The following is a 10,000-nucleotide window of genomic DNA, read 5'->3' on the forward strand; positions in this document are numbered from 1 at the left end:
ACAAATAAACTGGAGATAGCGAGGTCAAAGCACACCCTGAATTGTGCCGGTTGTTACATGTGACGAATACATCGGAACAACACAGAAAATGCTGGTGGAACACAGCGTCTGCGGATCCGGGTTCATGGACCGTTCAAAATCCTGGTGGCGGAGGGGCAGAAAGTGTTTCTGAAGCGTTAAGTGTTGAGTCTTCAGGCTCCTGTGACTCCTCTCTGACGGTAGCGAGTGTCCTGGGTGGTGGAAGCATCGTTTCGGGGCATCGCCTTTTAAAGATGCCCTGGGCGCTGGCGAGGCTCGGGCCCATGGTGAACCTGGCTGAGTTTTTACTGCTCTCTGCAGCTTTTCCCAAGCCCCTCCATACCGGACAGCGGTCCCCGGGATCCCAGTGACCCGCTGGCGTGCCTCGGTGTCATTACATCACCAAAGAATTTGCCTCCGGGGGTCACGGGAGCAGACTAGGGCACTTGGCCCATCAAGTTTGCTACAACATCTCATTATGGCTGACTTGTTATGATCAGATCCACGATTCAGGAACAGCTTCATTCCTCTCTGCCTCAGATCCCCGAATGGGCCACGGACACTAATTTGATGCACAGTATTTAGTTTTGTGGTGGAAGAGTTCCAATGGTTTTGTACTGTACTGCTACGGCAAAACAACATATTTCACAGGATATAGTGCCACATTAATGAACTCAGACAATGTACGGGCAGCATCTATGGAGGGGAATAAACAGTTGATGTTTCAGGCCGAAACCTGGTGCCGCTGAAGCATATCCAGCCATATTTCCTCATTTGACAAATCCTCTGCTCGACCGTTTGATGTCTCTGGAGTTCACGAGAATGAGGAGGGATCTCACTGAAAGCCCTGGACAGAGTGGATGTTGGAAAGTCTAGTACCAGAGGGCACAGCCTCGGAGTACAAGGACGTCCCGCCTGAACAGAGATGATTCATTATGCTCTTTCCATGACCATGACTGTTCTTGGCAAATTTTACTACAAAACTGGTTTTGCTATTGCCACCTTCTGGGCCGTGTCTCTTCATTCTCTTCAGATATTGTTTGTCTGGTGCCAGTGGTCGACCTTGGCAAGGTGCTACATCAATGTCGCCAATCCACGTCCAACACCCTCCCCCCAACCCCCAGTTTCTGCTACACAGAGCCTGTGCTCTGCAGAGTAAAAGTGACTCTCCTGCCCTTCATTCAACCTTGTCCCTCTGACTGAAGTGATAGCACATTCCCAAATGTTAACAATGCCCTCAGTTAGAACACAGCATAGCTCAGTACTACACAGTAGAGAACCTATGGCTCAGTATGTTGTGCCATCCTATATAACTGTCAGTACTACACAGTAGAGACCCTGTGGCTCAGAATGTTGTGCCATCCTATATAACTGTCAGTACTACACAGTAGAGACCCTATGGCTCAGAATGTTGTGCCATCCTATATAACTGTCAGTACTACACAGTAGAGACCCTATGGCTCAGAATGTTGTGCCATCCTATATAACTGTCAGTACTACACAGTAGAGACCCTGTGGCTCAGAATGTTGTGCCATCCTATATAACTGTCAGTACTACACAGTAGAGACCCTATTGCTCAGAATGTTGTGCCATCGTATATAACTGTCAGTACTACACAGTAGAGACCCTATGGCTCAGAAAGTTGTGCCATCCTATATAACTGTCAGTACTACACAGTAGAGACCCTGTGGCTCAGAATGTTGTGCCATCCTATATAACTGTCAGTACTACACAGTAGAGACCCTATGGCTCAGAATGTTGTGCCATCCTATATAACTGTCAGTACTACACAGTAGAGACCCTATGGCTCAGAATGTTGTGCCATCCTATATAACTGTCAGTACTACACAGTAGAGACCCTATGGCTCAGTATGTTGTGCCATCCTATATAACTGTCAGTACTACACAGTAGAGACCCTGTGGCTCAGAATGTTGTGCCATCCTATATAACTGTCAGTACTACACAGTAGAGACCCTGTGGCTCAGAATGTTGTGCCATCCTATATAACTGTCAGTACTACACAGTAGAGACCCTGTGGCTCAGAATGTTGTGCCATCCTATATAACTGTCAGTACTACACAGTAGAGACCCTGTGGCTCAGAATGTTGTGCCATCCTATATAACTGTCAGTACTACACAGTAGAGACCCTATGGCTCAGAATGTTGTGCCATCCTATATAACTGTCAGTACTACACAGTAGAGACTCTGTGGCTCAGAATGTTGTGCCATCCTATATAACTGTCAGTACTACACAGTAGAGACCCTGTGGCTCAGAATGTTGTGCCATCCTATATAACTGTCAGTACTACACAGTAGAGACCCTGTGGCTCAGTATGTTGTGCCATCCTATATAACTGTCAGTACTACACAGTAGAGACCCTGTGGCTCAGAATGTTGTGCCATCCTATATAACTGTCAGTACTACACAGTAGAGACCCTGTGGCTCAGAATGTTGTGCCATCCTATATAACTGTCAGTACTACACAGTAGAGACCCAGTGGCTCAGAATGTTGTGCCATCCTATATAACTGTCAGTACTACACAGTAGAGACCCTGTGGCTCAGAATGTTGTGCCATCCTATATAACTGTCAGTACTACACAGTAGAGACCCTATGGCTCAGTATGTTGTGCCATCCTATATAACTGTCAGTACTACACAGTAGAGACCCTGTGGCTCAGAATGTTGTGCCATCCTATATAACTGTCAGTACTACACAGTAGAGACCCTGTGGCTCAGAATGTTGTGCCATCCTATATAACTGTCAGTACTACACAGTAGAGACCCAGTGGCTCAGAATGTTGTGCCGTCCTATATAACTGTCAGTACTACACAGTAGAGACCCTGTGGCTCAGAATGTTGTGCCATCCTATATAACTGTCAGTACTACACAGTAGAGACCCTGTGGCTCAGAATGTTGTGCCATCCTATATAACTGTCAGTACTACACAGTAGAGGCCCTGTGGCTCAGAATGTTGTGCCATCCTATATAACTGTCAGTACTACACAGTAGAGACCCTATGGCTCAGAATGTTGTGCCATCCTATATAACTGTCAGTACTACACAGTAGAGACCCTATGGCTCAGAATGTTGTGCCATCCTATATAACTGTCAGTACTACACAGTAGAGACCCAGTGGCTCAGAATGTTGTGCCATCCTATATAACTGTCAGTACTACACAGTAGAGACCCTATGGCTCAGAATGTTGTGCCATCCTATATAACTGTCAGTACTACACAGTAGAGACCCTGTGGCTCAGAATGTTGTGCCATCCTATATAACTGTCAGTACTACACAGTAGAGACCCTATGGCTCAGAATGTTGTGCCATCCTATATAACTGACAGTACTACACAGTAGAGACCCTATGGCTCAGAATGTTGTGCCATCCTATATAACTGTCAGTACTACACAGTAGAGACCCTATGGCTCAGAATGTTGTGCCATCCTATATAACTGTCAGTACTACACAGTAGAGACCCTGTGGCTCAGAATGTTGTGCCATCCTATATAACTGTCAGTACTACACAGTAGAGACCCTGTGGCTCAGAATGTTGTGCCATCCTATATAACTGTCAGTACTACACAGTAGAGACCCTATGGCTCAGAATGTTGTGCCATCCTATATAACTGTCAGTACTACACAGTAGAGATCCTATGGCTCAGAATGTTGTGCCATCCTATATAACTGTCAGTACTACACAGTAGAGACCCTATGGCTCAGAATGTTGTGCCATCCTATATAACTGTCAGTACTACACAGTAGAGACCCTGTGGCTCAGAATGTTGTGCCATCCTATATAACTGTCAGTACTACACAGTAGAGACCCTATGGCTCAGAATGTTGTGCCATCCTATATAACTGTCAGTACTACACAGTAGAGACCCTGTGGCTCAGAATGTTGTGCCATCCTATATAACTGTCAGTACTACACAGTAGAGACCCTGTGGCTCAGAATGTTGTGCCATCCTATATAACTGTCAGTACTACACAGTAGAGACCCTATGGCTCAGAATGTTGTGCCATCCTATATAACTGTCAGTACTACACAGTAGAGACCCTGTGGCTCAGAATGTTGTGCCATCCTATATAACTGTCAGTACTACACAGTAGAGACCCTGTGGCTCAGAATGTTGTGCCATCCTATATAACTGTCAGTACTACACAGTAGAGACCCTGTGGCTCAGAATGTTGTGCCATCCTATATAACTGTCAGTACTACACAGTAGAGACCCTGTGGCTCAGAATGTTGTGCCATCCTATATAACTGTCAGTACTACACAGTAGAGACCCTGTGGCTCAGAATGTTGTGCCATCCTATATAACTGTCAGTACTACACAGTAGAGACCCTGTGGCTCAGAATGTTGTGCCATCCTATATAACTGTCAGTACTACACAGTAGAGACCCTGTGGCTCAGAATGTTGTGCCATCCTATATAACTGTCAGTACTACACAGTAGAGACCCTGTGGCTCAGAATGTTGTGCCATCCTATATAACTGTCAGTACTACACAGTAGAGACCCTGTGGCTCAGAATGTTGTGCCATCCTATATAACTGTCAGTACTACACAGTAGAGACCCTATGGCTCAGTATGTTGTGCCATCCTATATAACTGTCAGTACTACACAGTAGAGACCCTGTGGCTCAGAATGTTGTGCCATCCTATATAACTGTCAGTACTACACAGTAGAGACCCTGTGGCTCAGAATGTTGTGCCATCCTATATAACTGTCAGTACTACACAGTAGAGACCCTGTGGCTCAGAATGTTGTGCCATCCTATATAACTGTCAGTACTACACAGTAGAGACCCTGTGGCTCAGAATGTTGTGCCATCCTATATAACTGTCAGTACTACACAGTAGAGACCCTGTGGCTCAGAATGTTGTGCCATCCTATATAACAGTCAGTACTACACAGTAGAGACCCTGTGGCTCAGTATGTTGTGCCATCCTATATAACTGTCAGTACTACACAGTAGAGACCCTGTGGCTCAGAATGTTGTGCCATCCTATATAACTGTCAGTACTACACAGTAGAGACCCTATGGCTCAGAATGTTGTGCCATCCTATATAACTGTCAGTACTACACAGTAGAGACCCTATGGCTCAGAATGTTGTGCCATCCTATATAACTGTCAGTACTACACAGTAGAGACCCTGCGGCTCAGAATGTTGTGCCATCCTATATAACTGTCAGTACTACACAGTAGAGACCCTGCGGCTCAGAATGTTGTGCCATCCTATATAACTGTCAGTACTACACAGTAGAGACCCTGTGGCTCAGAATGTTGTGCCATCCTATATAACTGTCAGTACTACACAGTAGAGACCCTATTGCTCAGAATGTTGTGCCATCCTATATAACTGTCAGTACTACACAGTAGAGACCCTGTGGCTCAGAATGTTGTGCCATCCTATATAACTGTCAGTACTACACAGTAGAGACCCTATGGCTCAGAATGTTGTGCCATCCTATATAACTGTCAGTACTACACAGTAGAGACCCTGTGGCTCAGAATGTTGTGCCATCCTATATAACTGTCAGTACTACACAGTAGAGACCCTGTGGCTCAGAATGTTGTGCCATCCTATATAACTGTCAGTACTACACAGTAGAGACCCTGTGGCTCAGAATGTTGTGCCATCCTATATAACTGTCAGTACTACACAGTAGAGACCCTATGGCTCAGAATGTTGTGCCATCCTATATAACTGTCAGTACTACACAGTAGAGACCCTATGGCTCAGAATGTTGTGCCATCCTATATAACTGTCAGTACTACACAGTAGAGACCCTGTGGCTCAGAATGTTGTGCCATCCTATATAACTGTCAGTACTACACAGTAGAGACCCTGTGGCTCAGAATGTTGTGCCATCCTATATAACTGTCAGCACTACACAGTAGAGACCCTGTGGCTCAGAATGTTGTGCCATCCTATATAACTGTCAGTACTACACAGTAGAGACCCTGTGGCTCAGAATGTTGTGCCATCCTATATAACTGTCAGCACTACACAGTAGAGACCCTGTGGCTCAGAATGTTGTGCCATCCTATATAACTGTCAGTACTACACAGTAGAGACCCTGTGGCTCAGAATGTTGTGCCATCCTATATAACTGTCAGTACTACACAGTAGAGACCCTGTGGCTCAGAATGTTGTGCCATCCTATATAACTGTCAGTACTACACAGTAGAGACCCTATGGCTCAGAATGTTGTGCCATCCTATATAACTGTCAGCACTACACAGTAGAGACCCTGTGGCTCAGAATGTTGTGCCATCCTATATAACTGTCAGTACTACACAGTAGAGACCCTGTGGCTCAGAATGTTGTGCCATCCTATATAACTGTCAGTACTACACAGTAGAGACCCTGTGGCTCAGAATGTTGTGCCATCCTATATAACTGTCAGTACTACACAGTAGAGACCCTATGGCTCAGAATGTTGTGCCATCCTATATAACTGTCAGTACTACACAGTAGAGACCCTGTGGCTCAGAATGTTGTGCCATCCTATATAACTGTCAGTACTACACAGTAGAGACCCTGTGGCTCAGTATGTTGTGCCATCCTATATAACTGTCAGTACTACACAGTAGAGACCCTATGGCTCAGAATGTTGTGCCATCCTATATAACTGTCAGTACTACACTGTAGAGACCCTATGGCTCAGTATGTTGTGCCATCCTATATAACTGTCAGTACTACACTGTAGAGACCCTATGGCTCAGAATGTTGTGCCATCCTATATAACTGTCAGTACTACACTGTAGAGACCCTATGGCTCAGAATGTTGTGCCATCCTATATAACTGTCAGTACTACACAGTAGTGACCCTATGGCTCAGAATGTTGTGCAATCCTATATAACTGTCAGTACTACACAGTAGAGACCCTATGGCTCAGAATGTTGTGCCATCCTATATAACTGTCAGTACTACACAGTAGAGACCCTATGGCTCAGAATGTTGTGCCATCCTATATTACTGTCAGTACTACACAGTAGAGACCCTGTGGCTCAGAATGTTGTACCATCCTATATAACTGTTAGTACTACACAGTAGAGACCCTATGGCTCAGAATGTTGTGCCATCCTATATAACTGTCAGTACTACACAGTAGAGACCCTATGGCTCAGAATGTTGTGCCATCCTATATAACTGTCAGTACTACACAGTAGAGACCCTGTGGCTCAGAATGTTGTGCCATCCTATATAACTGTCAGTACTACACAGTAGAGACCCTATGGCTCAGAATGTTGTGCCATCTTATATAACTGTCAGTACTACACAGTAGAGACCCTATGGCTCAGAATGTTGTGCCATCCTATATAACTGTCAGTACTACACTGTAGAGACCCTATGGCTCAGAATGTTGTGCCATCCTATATAACTGTCAGTACTACACAGTAGAGACCCTATGGCTCAGAATGTTGTGCCATCCTATATAACTGTCAGTACTACACAGTAGAGACCCTATGGCTCAGAATGTTGTGCCATCCTATATAACTGTCAGTACTACACAGTAGAGACCCTGTGGCTCAGAATGTTGTGCCATCCTATATAACTGTCAGTACTACACAGTAGAGACCCTATGGCTCAGAATGTTGTGCCATCCTATATAACTGTCAGTACTACACAGTAGAGACCCTATGGCTCAGAATGTTGTGCCATCCTATATAACTGTCAGTACTACACAGTAGAGACCCTATGGCTCAGAATGTTGTGCCATCCTATATAACTGTCAGTACTACACAGTAGAGACCCTATGGCTCAGAATGTTGTGCCATCCTATATAACTGTCAGTACTACACAGTAGAGACCCTGTGGCTCAGAATGTTGTGCCATCCTATATAACTGTCAGTACTACACAGTAGAGACCCTGTGGCTCAGAATGTTGTGCCATCCTATATAACTGTCAGTACTACACAGTAGAGACCCTATGGCTCAGTATGTTGTGCCATCCTATATAACTGTCAGTACTACACAGTAGAGACCCTGTGGCTCAGAATGTTGTGCCATCCTATATAACTGTCAGTACTACACAGTAGAGACCCTATGGCTCAGAATGTTGTGCCATCCTATATAACTGTCAGTACTACACAGTAGAGACCCTGTGGCTCAGAATGTTGTGCCAGCCTTTATAACTGTCAGTACTACACAGTAGAGACCCTATGGCTCAGTATGTTGTGCCATCCTATATAACTGTCAGTACTACACAGTAGAGACCCTGTGGCTCAGAATGTTGTGCCATCCTATATAACTGTCAGTACTACACAGTAGAGACCCTGTGGCTCAGAATGTTGTGCCATCCTATATAACTGTCAGTACTACACAGTAGAGACCCTATGGCTCAGAATGTTGTGCCATCCTATATAACTGTCAGTACTACACAGTAGAGACCCTGTGGCTCAGAATGTTGTGCCATCCTATATAACTGTCAGTACTACACAGTAGAGACCCTGTGGCTCAGTATGTTGTGCCATCCTATATAACTGTCAGTACTACACAGTAGAGACCCTGTGGCTCAGAATGTTGTGCCATCCTATATAACTGTCAGTACTACACAGTAGAGACCCTGTGGCTCAGTATGTTGTGCCATCCTATATAACTGTCAGTACTACACAGTAGAGACCCTATGGCTCAGAATGTTGTGCCATCCTATATAACTGTCAGTACTACACAGTAGAGACCCTGTGGCTCAGAATGTTGTGCCATTCTATATAACTGTCAGTACCTCCAGTTGAACTCTTTGTCTTTTTGTGTGTTTCTCCCTCAGCTGTCAGTCTGAGGTTTTGTACTACCATGTGCTCCTGTCCCCGTTTCTGCTCCACTCTGGCCCCTGTATCACTGAGTACTCCGTCCCTCACCCGTTTCTCATTATTTCCTGTATCGCTGCCACCCCTGTCTCATTGTGCTCCACCTATCATCTGCCTCTCTGTTTATTGCTCAGTGTATTTCAGTCCTGTGTTTTCACCTGTTTGTTGCCAGATTGTGCCGGTGAGTTTTCCTGAGCCTTTCCAGCATTTGTATCTGTACTCTGTCCGTCTGAATATCGACTCTGCCTGTTTCCTGATTCTGGTTTTTGGATTTCTCTGGATGTTTTGATCTCGGCCTGAACTTTGACACTGCCTTTTTTCACACCTCGGGATTTGTGACTCGATTAATATCACCGTGTGCACAGTACTGGGTCTGTGATCGGATCCCTGCTCAGCATCCTGACAATAACCTACTCCGATATCAATGTAACTCTCCCTCCTAAGCCCATAACCCTTCATTTTTTTAAGATGCATTTGCCAACATAAGAATCTTTTAGATGTCCTCATTGAATCCACCTCCACCTCGAGACACCCACTGTACAAGAACATATCTCTGACTTTCCTCTGCTTAAGTTAAACGGATATCCTCTCCTATTAGCCATTTCTGCCTGGGATAAAACTCTGGTTGTGGACTGTATCTGTATCTCTTCTAATCTCACACATCCCTATCAAGTTACCGTTCATCCTCCTTCAGTCCAAAGAGGAAAGCCTGAGCTTACTCAGCTGATCCCCACAAGCCATGCTCTCTAAACGAGGCAGCATCCTCTCTCAAGCTCCCACACCCCTCCTCTAATGAGGTGAACGTCAGGCTCCAAGTCTGGTCTAATGGCTGGCACAGCGGCCAGCTCTACACTTTACATGCCAGCGATACGGAGTAAGGAGTTTGAACGTTCTCCCTGTCACTTCCCTCCAGCTTCTTCCCATATTCCAAAGACGCACAGTCCGCAGGCTCTGGGTGTTGCACGCTGGCAGCGTGACACGGTGCTGGTCGTTAATGCAGACGTCACGTTTCACTGTATGTTTTGATGGAAATGTGAGAAATAAAACAAATCTATAAGACAGTGTGGTGGTTAGTGTAAAACTATTACAATGCCAATGAGCAGGGCTCAATTCCAACTGCTGCCCATACGTTCTCCCTGTGACTGAGCGAGTT

This window comes from Hypanus sabinus, unplaced genomic scaffold (assembly GCF_030144855.1).
Source record: "Hypanus sabinus isolate sHypSab1 unplaced genomic scaffold, sHypSab1.hap1 scaffold_877, whole genome shotgun sequence".
Lineage (NCBI taxonomy): Eukaryota > Metazoa > Chordata > Chondrichthyes > Myliobatiformes > Dasyatidae > Hypanus > Hypanus sabinus.